Raw genomic sequence first — 16,587 nt, 5'->3', positions numbered from 1 at the left:
TTCCTGAGGTGCCTGAAGAAAGCACAACTCCCACAACAGCTGCTGGTCAACTTCTACAGGTGCGCCATAGAGTCCATTATAACATACTGCATTACAGCATGGTACTCTGGCTACAATCTTGACAACAGGAAGGCCCTCCAACCCATCATCAAAACAGCCCGGAGGATCATCGGCTCCCATCTCTGGAAGAGATCAACAGAATCTGCTGCAGCCGTAAAGCCATGAACATCTGTAAAGACTCGACCCACCCCGGACACAGCATCTTCACCCTTTTGCCATCTGGCAAGTGTTACAGAGCTCTGTATGCTCGTATGACAAGACTGAAGAACAGTTTTTACCCATATGCTGTCACACTGGTGACAGCATATGGGTAACTGGATGTGGCCAGACTGTTTTCAGGCTCTCTCAGCCTCTCAGTGCAATAAGGGTAATACCTAACAATCACAGTGACTGTTTGATTGTTCTCTATTTATTTATTTACATATTTATTGTTGCAACTAATCTGTTCTGTGCAATATTTTCTTCAGGTGCAATCATGTGTATGGTATTTTAGCTCTTACTATATTCACTATTACTTTGTAACTCATGTTTATAGTTTTATACCTTATGGTCTTTTTATATTTAATTGGGCATCTACAGGCTTTCTCCAAACGACGTTTCGTTGTACTTGTACACTGACAATAAAGTTAAGTAAGTAAGTAAGTTTATTTATGAATCCTAAATATCTGTAAAAGTGGGCAGACGAGAATGCGCTTTTTACGACTCCACTCAGTGAATGCCCTCGATTATCCTTATATGGTGGCTTAGTGCATCTTACTTCATGATATAAGTTGCTTTCAAATGGTAGTAAAACTGTGCCAAATAACACAATTGTAATTGTAGTGAAACATAAGGGAACATATTGGCAGAAATAAAATAAAAATGGCAGCAAGTAGCTACAAAAATAATTATCTGAAGTTAACAGAGGTACAGACAAGAGCAGAACTATTGTTTGGTCACATCAACAGCCAAGTATTGTATCCAGCAAAACAAAATATCTTGCTTGGCAAACTGACAGGTTGGCTCTGGGTAATGGCATAGACTCATCCTCATGTTTAAGGAAATCTGTCTGGTCCCTAAAACACACAGAGTGTATCATTCCTTTCCCAAAGTCATACAGCACAGCATTGAATGTGAATAGCTCAGATTGTATAGTTATGTATATAATTAGTTAATATTTTGATATTTCACAAATGTAAAGCAAGTTGCATATTATTTATAGTGCCATCATGTACCAACTATGGTAAACTATTTTCTCCATTTTATGCACATATAATAAGTGTTAACACAAGTAATGGAGTTAACAGGCTAAATACGTAGTTCGTTTGCGATGAGACTAAACCGAGAAGGTTAAAAAAAAACACTGGAGACGTATACTATGACGTTGCACAGAGTTTCTAAGGCCGATGTACAATGGTACATTAAGGTGAAAGTCGGCCGTTTGTGGTCATTTGGTCCTCCAGATTTGGGGGTTGGGTGTGGTGCTAACAATGCCACCCTATAAAAACAAGTACTGCCTTGGAGCATGGAATGTCCGAACCATGTCGGAGACTGGCAAGGCAGCACAAGTCCTCTGCGAGAAGAAGAGGTACCTCCTGGACATCCTGGGGATAAGTGAATGTTGCTGGAGTGGCTCTGGACATCAAGTGACAAATGATGGATCTGTCATCCTTCACTCAGGCCATGAGGACGCCCACAAACAAGGTGAAAAGGAGAAAGCCAAAAGTTTGCTGGAATGGGAACCCGTAAGTGATCAGAGGGCGCCTTAACTCAAAGTTCTGCAAACTCACCATTTTGCAGGGCTACGTGCCAACAAATGAGGTTGAAGAGGACAAAGAGGATTGGTTTGAAAAATAAAGAGAAGTTTCTAAGGTACCCCAACATGACACGCTCTTGATTACTGGCAACATTAATGCCAAAGTGGGAACAGACATCATCATCTCTCTCATCCTTTTCCTTCTTACATGTTTGCTGTTTGGATTCTGTGTATGACCATTGCCTTGTTTGTTTGCCTATAGCTAACACACATGATGCTTGGAAAGGGTGTTCGGCTGTAGGCTGTGCACGTCCACAGCAGGAATTATACTCCTTAATGGATAGGATTTAATGTAAAATCAGATATAATATTACATTTTCTTTAGGACACAAGACTTCTTTTGAAGTCAGCTAGCAGTTAGTATAAAAATGCAGTTATAAATTAAAATTCGGTCTGCCTATGCATTCATTTGGCTATTTAATGAATTGTGAATACGGTTAATTTGTGTTTCTTCCTTCCACGCTCCCACTCAATCATTCTGTAAGGATTTTTCCAACTGTTGTTCTATCGGTGTTAATATTCTTTCCTAAGTTGGACCACCGCCTGCTTCTTTTTCCCTCGTAAAGTTTTTTGTACGTTGCCTGACGTCATGCTATCTTGTCTTTATATCTATAGCCTACTGTTTGTCTTATAATAGGCCTACCTATTAGAATAAATGTTTTATGCACTGTAACTCCAAAGTTTTCCCTCTCCGTTGCTGTTGTATTCATATGCTGTAATACGACGTGAAGCAGCTATGCCCCGTTGTCCATTAGGCTACTTATATTTGTAGCTAAATATAAGTTCTCTTTCTTGTGGTAGCTCCATACCCATTTCTGAGCACCTTGTAATCTGGTATGGGTAAGCATGCCATATTTCTGACGTTTTATGGGAATTTTCCTTCCGTAAAATTAATTAGTAAGAGTAAATCGGTCTTAATGTGTTGGTATCTGCAACTGCAAGCAAGTCGCAATAGAGCAAATGTTTTCTTAGTAGGCTAATGACCAAATTCTGTTGGCATTTGGGGTGAGATACAGATGTCAATTTGTTAATCCTGTGGACACTCCGAAAGCGCTGTTAATAGAGGTCCCGTTTGAATTTGTGGGGATGGATCTAATTTGGCCATTAGACCAAAGTGCATGGGGATATTGTTTTTTGATCTGTGTGTGTCATACAATGCAGACTGGAATGGTTTGTGGGAGAACATCCATAGAAAACATCACAACTGCATTCTCAAGAATGCAAATCCATGAGATCATTCACCCATTGACCCACTTGCTCATATAGCAGTGGTGTAGAGCAAAGGGTTGCACCCCCCCCCCCCCCCCTTCCAAATTTGAATGTGCTTAATTTACTCTTTCAGTCTGTCCTGCCTATTCTAATGATCTTGAAGAACGTAAAAGTACATGCATGGTGATGTGCCCATCTATTACGACCCGGTCTAGGGTCAGGCCATGGATAGGGAGATGGTGTCTAGAATAAGGAGTGGGAACACTCAGGCCAACAAGTAACTCCGGTCCTGTCTGCCTAACCAAATATAAATAAACCTTACTAGTCTTCGAACGTTTACCGGGCTCGGAGTGGGCGTGTGGCCAACCCCAAATGGAGATCAGGTCTCCTCCCAGGATAGACTTCAAAAAGAATAAAGGAAAACAATAAGAAATAATTTAGGAAAATAACCAGAAGTGAAAAGTGTACATTTCTGGCAAACCGGAAGCATCCAGCAAAGATGCACAACTGTGTATACAAAAGCTTACGACAGAGGTCACACCCAGAAAGGCATCCCACCCTTTCAAATTTCTTTCCAGGATATCAACGGGAAGGGTGTCCCCACCGCACGTTACATGCCAGGGGGGGCATTTCCCCTGAAATTTGCATTACTAGGAGGTGTTGGGGGATTCCCCTGCTGATTACATGACCTGGAGGGATTCCCTCACACTTTGCAGTTCCTCAATTCGCAACGGAACAATGAAAATTCTTACATTTCACTTCTGCCAGTGGTGTAGACTGCTCATTTGTGGGAGATTTCTGACCACTCATGGGTATCAGCGAGCAGGTTCCAAATTCCAGGAGACTCCCGGACCATCCCGGGAGAGGTAGGATGCCTGATAATTTATTTTAATTATACACAGTGCAATATATTAATCTGAGAACATCATGACAGGTAATTATCCTTCTAATAGGTGCTCTGTAATCAATAAAACTTTTAGCCTGGGGAGGCCACTTCTATTGCAAGGGAGCTGGCCTGAGATTATAAAGCAGTTGTTCCCAGGTAAAATGAATTGCTGAGAACACCACAAGTAGAAAGTAGAATTGATGAATCTATTCGGGAAGCATAATTCAGTAGTTGCTTTTAGACCCGTCTAATGATGTCTATCAGTTTATGAGTGTGCTTCATAGTGTCACATGCTTTTAAACGTGATCTTCTCAGTTGAGGGAAAATAAATTTAGAAAGGAATAATCTGTTAATTATTTCGATTGCGTTTCCTGTAGACAGAGTGCCTAGATTTTAAATGGCACTATTGTCAGTCATCCATTATAGTCTATTTGCAAGGTTTTGATGCGGAAGGGAAAATAGAAACCAAAGCATCATAAATATCTACAGATTTTCTTCTAAAATAACCCTCCACACTTTAACTGCTATTTGTATCGGAAAAAACGTTTTGAAAGGTTTTGAAAGGAAAAAATGACTGCCAAAATGAATGCTAAAATTTTTGTACCCAGATTCAAGAAGGAAGGTTTTGTTTTTGTTAAGATATAATCTGGCAACCATTCCGGCTCTTGAATGGGTCTTGCTAGTGTCTCAATTTGGTTTGAGGCCGAGAGCTACTGATGTAGTTTTTTCTGAAGAGTGTAACAGCAGACATATTTGTAGAGACATTGCAGGTGCGTTAACCCCTTGCACAGTTTTTCTGGCAACCCTCTCCCATTTTTCATGTGTTGTAATTAGAAGCACTACAACTCCAGAGTTGAGCATCACAGAGAGTTGAAATGGTTTAAATGAAGGAAGACACTTGATGTATACCTAAATTATGAAAATAAACTAAAGTGCCACAAATACAAGATGAAAATACAAATATGAAGTTCTGCTAGTTTATTTAATTGGTGCGAGTATGAAAATGTGTTTTTTTAAAGATATTTTTTAGGCCTTTTTCAGCTTTATTGGACAGTATAGTATAGAGAGACAGAAGAATAGGAGCGAGAGAGAGGAAGACATGTGACAAATGTCAGACAGTCGGATTCGAACCGCCGACGTCGGGGCTCGCAATGAGCATGTGGTCAGTGCTCTATAGGCTGCGCCACCGAGACACCCGAAAATGTGTTTTTGACATATAACATTCAGCAAAATTTTTTGCTGCCTGATAGTTTTATGAAGTAGCTTCCCTTCCCTCCTGAAGCAAACCTCTAATACTCAATTTTTATTTTTTCTTCTGGTACTGCAATAGTCTATGAATTGCAATGTATGTAAATATTTTCTATTGTCTTGACAATTGTTCTATCTTCTCACTTACATTCACACCAATGGAAAAATAATTTACCTCTTGGAACCGTTTTTGGCAGATTCATTGAAAGGTCACGAATGTAAGACCTGCTGAAAGGAGGTTTTGTGGTAACAGTGTACTTCCTACTGAACGTTCAGTTAACCTAGTCTACCCAGACTATTGTAGCTTTTTTGCACTCCTGTTCGCAACTTTTCCAGTGATTTGCAGCCCAACAGAACAATGTAAATGGCACCTTATGAAAGTTATTTTTTGCATTGACAAGTTCCCATGATGTCTTTATAGGAATTACACCAAACATACCGCAATCTATAACTTGCGAATATAGCCTTGTCCTTGTTACAGACCCCCCTTATGACACATTAATTCAGATTTTCACACTAGGTCCAGTTTGTATATTAAGGTCAAATGAATGAGCTGTCTTTTACTATGGGTACAGATACCATGGATATGCACTTTCACACCTTCTATAGCACAAGACATCTGTCATTTGCACTGACATTAAAATACATTTGGCATGTAAAAGCATGCTTGCTCTTGTTATACTTGCTCGCCAGTAAATATTCCTTAATGGAAATTTTCCAGTATAATGACACAATTATATGACAAGTAGAAGGACAAGTAAATGAATTACTGTATGAAATGTAAACATTACAGGGGAAGTCTGGAGACATGTAATATTCAGGCTCAACAACGGGAGACTGATGACTGATTTGATTTAGGTTTTTAAATTAATTCCATTAAAGGATTAGCCAATTTAACTACACTATATTTTTCATGTTCAGTTCTGTCAGCAGAACAAGGGAATGGAAAATAAATGAAATATGACCATGATAACAGGGAGTATTGTATTACTGAGTTGTCAATGTGTGGAAGGTCAAAGACAATTCATGCAGTATTGGATACATTCTACATGTAAGGAATAATCCACGACGAGGTGATCGTTAAAGGGTTTTAACCCACAATGCAGAGTTAATACCCTTTAATGACCACCTTTTTGCTGGCACCAACTACTTCAAGCTGTTAAGGTGGCTACTGTTCCAGCATGTTGCTATGGTTACGTATGTTGGTTAAAGGTCTGCTCAAATTAGAGAAGCTGGCCATCTATGGCTAAGTCATTTTGTTTGATTTTATTTACAATAATTACTAAGGGTGCCAATCATTTTGACACCTATGTTGTTATCAGAAAAAATAAGATTACTTAATGAAAAACATTGAAGCATGAAATGTATTGAAATTAAAGCATTTCGTTTTCCCATATGTTTGAACATTGCATATAGTAGATTATTACCAGTGTTGTTTACTATGTGCAGCCTTTTTTCTTAATTTTTATTAAATTGGCTGGCCTTCTCTTTATGTGAGAAGGGAGCAGCACTGGCTCATGTTCATTGATAAGGCCATTTGCTACAGCCCATCATTTCTTCACAGCCTTATTAATTGGAGAGTTGAGCTTTATCAAACTCGCAGGACTTGTTGCAGCTTCAAGTGCCTGAATTATGGATATGGCCTTTCGATACTTTGCACCAATGAGTAATTGTAAGGAAAAAAGGATGTCTCTCGAACTTATAAAATATAAAAAGTTTATTCCGATACAAGCAGTGACAAAGCAATCCGACTGAACCACAAATCTTTCCAGTAACTACTTTTTAAACCACTTTTCATCAGCCAACCATGTGGCAGCAACTAAATGCATAAAAGCACGCAGGGTCATCATATGTGGCAATCCTCCCCACGAGTCCCTCCCCCCATCCAGAGGTTTTTGATGGGATGTAGTGTCAGTGAGTACATTATTTCATGTGTGTTGGTTTCACTGCAGGCCTTTCCACTAGAACCAGTTAAGTACAGATTTTTAAATTGCTATTTTGACAGCTGAGGTTAGAGCTTTGAACTAGTTTGTTTTATCGGTGTGCTGCTCATCACTGAAGGCTACCTGGTGTAAATGATAGTTTGATTGTTTTGATAGCATGGGTATTAGTCACTAGATTAGCTTTGATTTGGTATTCCTTTTAAGCGCTTTACCCAATAGAAATGTAATAAGGCGTAGCCTATAGGTGTGCTTAGAGCGACGCTTGCGCATATGCCTCCCTCAAGTACCTTCAATTCTTCGCCCTGACTGAGACCTGGATCACACCTGACAACACCGCCCTCTCATCCTCCTTATTCTTCTCTCACACTCGTCTTTGTGAGGAACTGCTCATGCTCAAATTTCACAATTACCCCTCTGCATATATCTGATCACCACTTCATCTCCTTCTGCCTCCCCCTTTTTCCATATCCACCCTCCCCTCCTCCCACCCACTCCCTCTCAGCCTCTTCCTTTGCCCCCACTGTCATTGCTTCTCTCCTCCCTCTTTAATCCTTCTTCGAACTTCGCACTGCATCTGCCACCCTGCTTTCATCTCTCTCCTCTGTCTTTGACTCTCTCAGCCCCCTTGTCTCAAGACCACCTTGCGCATCCCCTTCTAGTCCTTGGATGTCTGACACCCTATGTACCTCCAGGGCCAGCCTTCGCACAGCTGAGAGGAAGTGGGGGGAATCCAGAGACCCACTGGACCTCACAACCTACCAGTCTCTCCTGATGGAGTCGGTGGAGATGCAAGGGCTAGTTGACAGCGACAAATGCGACAGAGCCTGCCGTCTTTTCGTAGTGTTCTAGTAAGAAAATGTTCGCCGAACCGGTGACTCTATGAAATGTTGACTTTAGTGTGCTGCACAGCACTATTTATTTGTTTTGTCTTTTTGAAGTTTTCCATTTAGCTGAACTATATCATGAGCAAGAAACTTATTTTGCAATGGAACTAGCTGGCTATATAATTAAGATATGATAGTGTACCGCAAATGATGCAACTGCAACTTACAGTCTGAGACAAATAAAGGTTTAGCTAAACACGCATGATTCAACATGTTAAGAGATAAAAGGAACGTGTAGCTGCCCAAATTGCCTTCCAGATAAGCAATCACTGAAACTCTGTATACTATTGATCATTATCCAAGCAAAGAATATCTAGTTATAAAACAATACCAGTTTATTATTGGTAGCAACAAGCAAATTAGCTATTATTTAGCTTGCCGAATTTACAAACATCTGCCTAAGACACAACGCCTGTGCAACAACGTTCGCTACTGTGTTCATATTGCCTCGTGGATATTTGCAAATTCGTCAAGCAAATGTTGGAATGAAAATGGTTATCGTATAATGATAACGCAATATGTTCTCACATTTTGAGTGCTTCATTTTTATTTTTCAATGTTGATTGGTTAAGAAACATGTGACATGGAAACTTGACATCAATTGATGAACTACTCATGCATTTAGCAGGAACGCGACTGGCGAAGACGTTCGTTAAGTTCCTCGTAAGAGTCTCCCCGTCATGTCTCTTGTTCCCGTCTCTTGGTTTGTTTCTGCGTACACACCCTGTTCTACATATCCGTGTTATTTAATGTTCTGTTTCATGCTTTCCGTTTCGCATTCCATGATGGCATAACTGCTGTAGCAGTTCAGTTCATTGCAGTTGCACACTGTGGATCGAGGTTCGTTTCCCGGTCCTGCCTAAGGCTGAGTTTGGCCGGCTAATCTGGAGCTGCATAATTGGCTCGCTGCTGAATTTATTGACTTTGAATGTTTATCAGAAGTTTATTCAATGAATGAAAGTCATAATGTTTTTTTCTTCTCACTTTTAGCCTGACTGAATTTGAACTAGCACTGGTGAAGAAATCAATCTAAATACTGATCTGGTCAGGAAGGTTACTACTTCACTGGGGGAAGGTGTGGTGTAGGCCCAGTGTGGTGCCCAGTGGACTACCTTCACAGATCATTAACCCAGGTCTGCCACTTTGCCTCAAACAATTAAGCTCATCACAGCAGTGGGGAAAACAGGATTATAGTGATATTCTTGGAAACCCAGGATTTATGGATACACACAGACATAATAGCACAATATAAAAATGTGCCATAATCCCCCCTTTTTGCCACCTGCTTGCGCACAACAAAAACTTGTCCCGCATTCATTTCCCACTGTGTCTGTCATACTGCTGGAACTGCGTGCTGGGAGAGCTAATTAGCACATCCTTCCTCAGTGCGCTCCAATCCAGCAATCTTCCTGTTGCTGCCACTCAGTCTCCAAGCGCTCTTCCTCCCCACCACCTTCCAACTTCATTAGATGGGAATCAATCATCTTCTCACATCGAGTAATCACAATTTAATTTAATGCATTTGGAGTTTTTAATTCATTCAACTGTTATGGGCGCTAAGTGTCATTCTGCCTTTGAGAGAGCTACAGCGCCATTTTGTTTCTCTCAGCCCTTCCAACCCTCAAAAGAATTCTGGGTTTCTGTAAACACATTGCTGGGTTGATCCTGCTGTAGGGGTGCAAAACAAATCGACATAGTCGACTAAAATCAATGACCAAATTAGTTGCCAGGAGGTTTTTGTGAATCATTTCTTTTTAAAGATAATTTTGTTGAAAGGTAACACGGTATGTTGTTTTTGCTAGATAACATTGACCGAATTCATGTCGCTATGTTCAGTTGTGAATCGCATCTTCAATAGTTTTCAATTCTTTCCCCTGTGATAAATTTGACACTGAATTATCTCCTCTGCTACAGCTGTGCCACTCTATTCTCCAGCTTTATGATATTTGTGTCCATTACAAACAAATACACTTATAATTGAAAGTGCAGTCACCATAGGTGGCACTTTTACATCCTCTGAGTCAACTCAGAGGGTCAACAAGGATCAGGAAATCACCCCGGGTAAATGCAACAATTGGCCTCTTCAACATTGGGCCTGCCACTCCCATCTCAGAAGAGCTACATACAGTATATGTGACGTTTGCCAAATGAATTAATCAAAGCCAACTTTTTCGAGCCCTCTCCAAATTAACAGCTCACACAAAACTAAATTGAGCTCTTCATGGATCTTCCTCCCTCAATAGATACAGAACAAGAGGTCCAGATGCAGAGAATGCGCTTTGAACCATGCAGTGAATATAAATCAGACATATGTCAGACCAGGCTAAATTTCGTATGAAGAAGTTGAAGTAAAGGCAGTGCAGCATCAAACAAAAGTAATGAAACACATTGATTTCTTGCATTGATTCTGTGATTTCTTATGTGTGAGAAGACTGGAAGTCAAATACCACGGTTCTGATAAAAATGTGATTCATTCCTTAGATGACTGATAACATGCAGGTCAGGGCTGTGCCCCCTCACATAAATCAAACTTTTTCACCTTATTAATTTTCTTGAGACAGACCTTTTGTGCTTTGTGTGTACTTCATTGCTCTGGCTAACAAGCACAGTTTCCCCTCCAATGCATTTACAACAACCATTCTTATTGAACAAATTATACAAACCTCGAGAATGTGTATGCACTCTGCTGGGCTTTACATTTTTCAGCCCCTAATAATTGCCTTGAATGAAGTCAAAACAGTATTTGTGGACTACAGTGCATCCTGTGCTAGTACATATAGTGGGCTCAATAATTATTGGCACCCTTGATAAATATACACAAATACTTTTAACTAACTTTTAATCAGAGATGGAGACTCGAGTCAGCGACTCAAACTCCAAAATGACTTGTTAATATTGACTCGTGAACAATAAGAGTCTGCCAAATGCCATCATGAACAATGTCATTATTTTTCAATGATTTATATGAAAAATAATCACACCCAACATCGTTTTGCACACCACACCGTGCGCTTCCCAATTGTAACCATAGCAACGCCCTACACTGCATTTCTTGCAGCATAGCTAACATTACAGTTCTGTATGTTTTAACCTTTGGGTTTAAAGATTTCAGGCTCATTCAGCCAAACAAAATGATTGCAACTTGCAAAATTTGCAGCATGAAATTAAAAGATGCGGGAGCAACCACGTCAATTTTTATCAGACATTTGAAAACTCATCCGGAAAGGTCAGTCAGTTTACTAGCACAGGAGCTGATGCCACTGATTTTCACTGTTGCGTTGGCCAAGTCACGTTTGCTTGCATGTTGGCTGGCATTTCAAATTGCATTTCGAGAAGCTATGCAAGCTATCTAGAGAACGACTAGCGCTTCCAATAAAATGGTGATCTAATGGGGTTTTTATCTGGGGCATGAGAAGTTTAAAAACCTTTGAGTGTAGTCTTTAAGCTTGATATGCAAGCAGGACAGGGAGTCATTTTGAATGTCCTGTTAGGTGACGTTATGTAGTAGTTACGCGGACATTGATTGTTATTCCATTGTCATACAAATATGAACTGTATGTTAGGGTGCATCAAATTGCAATGCAAAATATTTATTGTCAACATATCAAACTGTCTGGGGTTGCATTTTGTTTGAATGCCCATAAAAATGACTTTTGCAAAGTTTTGGAAAAATTATTTGATATTTAGAGGTGCAACACAGCATGTGAAATTCTGAAATTTTGTCTTTTTGGGTGTTCTCGGAGCTTCATTCCCTCTACAACATGACAAGGCAATTTTTTGCAGATTAACAGTGTTTTTATTTTTCTTAAACACAATACAAATGGATCTCAAAACACAGATATAGCCCCCCCAAAATCCCCAATTAACAAACAAAAAACGAACAAAACAAAAAAATATTCCAAAATGTGCTGTAGACACAGACATTACATGCAGCCACAAGAAACCTTCATCTTGTGCCGACCTCTGCAGATCAATCAAGGCTGACATGGCAATTTCTAAAATGCAAGAACTTGTTTTTGACAACGTTTTTTGAAAATAACAAAAATGTATTTAGTTAAGAACCAAATTTTGGAGAACAACAAAAATTAAACCACCAAAATACGTATTATTCTCAAGCATCCTAGAGTTCTAGTTCTGGTCTGTGTTCAGCTTGCTCTTGCTGCCGCGAAGATTTGGCTGTTTAGAGCGGTCATGCTCAACTGCCTGCAGCACATGCAGGTGCTGCTCACTCCTGGCTGCTACCACAAAGTCTGACATGAGTTTGACACCACGCTCAATACAGTCATTGACAACTTTGATGGCACATACACATTCACTGCACCCGCCTGGAATGCTACACTCGTAGGCCAATCCTCTACATTGAGTGAGAGAAATGCTGGATCAATGTGCAGCTGGTGCATGCCGAACCAGCAGTCTGGGTTGGCGAGGTCAGACAAGCTGGTGGTCGGCGACAGGGCTGGAAACTTTGGCTTGCCAAACCCATTGCCAAAGCGCAGTTGTGGGGCTTGCATGGGGAGATCTGCCGGCTTGTGCTCCAAGATGGCATCTGCAAGTGCACGCTGCTCGCCAACTGGTACCTTGGTGCTGAAGAGTGCCAGGGGCAGCATCTCACCCGTCAGGTACCAGAGGTGCCGCTCCAGTGCCTTGATTGCTGAGGCTGCAATGCCCTCATCAACAGACTTGTATGCACACAAGTGGTGGTAGAGTTCCATGCGGCATCTATGGCAGTGTCACAGGTCAGCCACCATTTTGCGTAGATGTGAGTAATGAAGTTGGCGAATGCCTGAATCTTTGGCACCTGCTGCCGTGTGGTGATAGTGCCCTGGGGAAGCAATGCGATGTGCTGCTCCATCAAGGCCAGCTTGAGAGTGTAGAGCAGCTTGGCCATCCATCGTGCCATGTGCAACGCTCCGGGCCGTTGGAAGGTCACTGGAGTTTGCACTGCAGAGGCTACACAAGACACACAAGACACAGCTACACAAATTCGCGGTAGTCATCTCGCTTGTAGTCGAGCACTCCTGCAGCACACATGGTGAGCTCAGCACGCAACTCGCCAAGGAACGGTGGTTCGGTGTCTCCAGGATTGTAGCAGGACATTGTGCTGCTGTGATCATGTGGCAGCAGGTTCCAGTTGTCCCGCAGACATGTGAGGTAACCTCTGGTGAGCGTGACATCTCTACCTTGAGGTCAGTGAAAATGTGGCTGAGGAGCACCTCACCGATGTGGTGCCGGCACCCAGACCAGAGCAGTGGTCGGCCCAGTGAGAGCTGGATGGCAATGCAGGCTGCCGTGAGATGGCCGGTGTTTGACGCGGTGGTATCAAATGCTGACAACTTGGTCAGCGCAGCACCATTCCTGCAGCAGCTTGCACGTGAGCCAGGCGATGATTGTTCCACACGCCTCGTCAGTCCCCTTCATATATGCTGGCACATCAAGCAGTTTGAGCCGCTCTGCATCTCCGACCACCACTGTCAGACGCTCCTCCAACTGGTGCACATTGCTGAGCATCGGTGTCAACTTGTTATCCCAGTGCAGGGTGCACATGGGAGGTGGTGTCCACTGCTCATGTTGTTCTTCACTAGTGGCCTCCAGCACTTGGCGGCGCGATCGGTCTGCTGTTGCGTAGGATGTGGAGACATTTGCCCAATTGCCACCTGACTCAGCTATCAGGCCGTGCGTGAAGGCAGCCTGTTGCATTGGGGTGATCTTCAACCTCGTAGCCAGTGACACAAGACTCGGTCGGCTAAGGATGTCAGGTGGAATGAAGGCTATGGTGCCAGTCTTCTTACGTTCACGGATGAATGGTGTGCTCTCAGCCTGTGGAGGGGCTGTTTCATCTTTTTTTGTTTGTTTACAATGGTGTGTTACTGTGCTAAGCTCACACAGTGAGTGCTAGCTAGCTAGCCTGTAGACTGGCGTGAACGCAGTTCCCCATTAATAGAGCCTACTCGTGTCACTGAAAAATAACAGCTGATCTGAAATATGATTAGTTGTTGAACTAATAAGTATACTCCATAAAAACGTTAGCCATGCTATGTCATGAAAAAGGAAAAAAATATCTGATATTTCAAAGAATCACTGACCTTGACATGCTGCCATGTGTCTTAGACTTCTTCTGTTGGCATCCAGTTTATAGGTGCAAATTCCATTCTTGTCAATGTTCTTGTTTTTTTAAGATATTTTTTAGGCCTTTTTCAGCTTTATTGGACAGTATATAGTATAGAGAGACAGGAAGAATGGGAGCAAGAGAGAGGGGAAGACATGTGACAAATGTCAGATGGTTGGATTCGAACCGCCGACGTCGCGGTTCGCAATGAACATGCGTTCAGAGCTCTACAGGCTGCGCCACCGAGACACCCGCAATCTCTGCAATTCTTAAACTTGGGTTACGTATGGCCTCCCTCACCATCTTCCCCACCATATGTGGGAGCAATGTGCACTTTCGTCCTCTTCCTCAGAAGTGTGCAACAATTCCATACATTTACCATGTTTTTTTATTGGTAAATATGTGGAATGCAGAAGATTTTGTGGAATGCAGAAGTGCTAAGTGGTATGTTTTGTGCCTGATACGCACTTACGCACTTCCTGTTCTTCCTGTTTGTGGTGTTGGTGGTGTGTGTTTACAAGGAACGAAGGAGATTTAATTTTTCTCTTGGAAGCAAATCCTGTTGGCAATTCATTGAGTTAACTTACGGTTATTTAAACAGTTCTTCAGCTTTTATTTAGCTGCGCCACCGAGACACCAGGGGGAAATGGACTTTTGTTCAAGGATAAAGAAGCACAAGAAAAGATACTATGTATAAAACATTGAAACCAAAGCACAAAGTGATCGCACCAGAGAAAGACAAAAAAAAAAAAACCTGATTTGTCATGGCTAGCCTGGTTAGCCATAAAAGCTAGTGTGGTTGCACCTCTAAATCACCACGCATTGCAAAAATATTTTGCATCTGTTGTTACAACATGAAATGGAACACTTTTAGCACCCAGACAGATCAATATGCTGAACTTGTGTATTTTGATGCACCCTACTGTATGTACTTTAGCTTGTTTGCAATAGACGTTGGCATTGGAAGCTGTAGAACCTGAGTTAGGCATGTACTGTGGTTTTTAAATGCTTTATAATTTCTCTATGCATTGGTTAAAAGAATTCCTTAGCTTTGGGGTGTCTCGGTGGCGCAGCCTGTAGAGCACTGACCGCATGCTCGAATCCGACCGTCCGACATTTGTCGCATATCTTTCCCTCTCTCTCGCTTACATTCTTCCTGTCTCTCTATACTATATACTGTCCAATGAAGCTGAAAAAGGCCTAAAAAATATCTTCAAAAAAAAAAAAGAATTCTTGGACTTGTCCCTCAGAGACTTGAGATTCAGACTTGCATTTGATGACTTGTGAACTGACCAGTATTGACATGTATTTTCCAAGGTCTTACATTTTGTGGAAAAAGCACTTTTCCATTTAAAAGTAGGATGTGTTCCAATTGGGTGAGAAACAGTACAATGCTGTTTTTACTAAAAACTTCCGAACAAATTTTTCTAAAACTTTCAGGATTAATTTGAATAGCGTGTTTGCCTTACCAAAAATCTTTTCATGAAATTGGTGCCAGAACGGCAAAACGACAAGACTGGTGATTTTTGTGTATAGAATGCAATTTTAGGTAGACCTGTACACCAGCTTGTTAATGCAACAACTAAATGCATAAACGCATGCAAACAAACTAAAGAGATTCAGCTGTTTTTCAGGCCAAACATCAGAATGCGGAAGAAATGCTGTCTAAGTGACTTTGACTGTGGAATGGTTGTTGGTGCCAGACAGGGTGGTTGGAATATCTACTGATCTATTGGGATTTTCACGCACAACAGTTGAGTTTGCAGACAATGATGTAAAAAACAAATAACATCCAGTGAGCAGCAGTTCTGCGGGCAAAAACGCCTTGTTAATGAGAGAGATCAGAGAAGAAGGGCCAGACTGGTCAAAGCTGACAGGAAGGTGACAGTAACAGCTCTGAACACACAGAGCGTCAAACCTCTAAGTGGATAGGCTACAGCAGCAGGAGCCCAAATGGTTAAAAAAAGAATTGTTCATAAATATCTAATCAAGTGCTCACTGAGTGTATATTGTGAGAAAATACAATGCAACAATACATTTAAAAAAATATACCATGTAATGAGAGATGGTATATAGTATGCTGCATAGTGTTTGGGATTTGTCCACAACACATTTTTACAGAACTCTGCAGGCTTTTTAAACACTTTAAAGGAGTTGAAATCACAGGAGTTGAGATGTATATTTTAGAGGAACATACATCTGTTGTCAGTGTTTGAACATACTGCATGAGTTCAGTAGCATTTATTACAACCATCATTGTTCAGCCAATATTTAGATGTGGGATGGCAGTCCTTTTATTTGAGGATTTCTAGAGTTATTTGAACTTAATAAATTCGGACACTCTTTGACAATGGGCAAGGACGAGATTGATCCAGCTAACTTTCTGGTTTAAAATCACTTTGAAAACCTAAACCATTAAAAATGAAAAACCATTATGAATTCATTATAATTTGATT

This window comes from Conger conger, chromosome 7, assembly GCF_963514075.1.
Source record: "Conger conger chromosome 7, fConCon1.1, whole genome shotgun sequence".
Lineage (NCBI taxonomy): Eukaryota > Metazoa > Chordata > Actinopteri > Anguilliformes > Congridae > Conger > Conger conger.
This window is presented reverse-complemented; position numbering follows the sequence as displayed.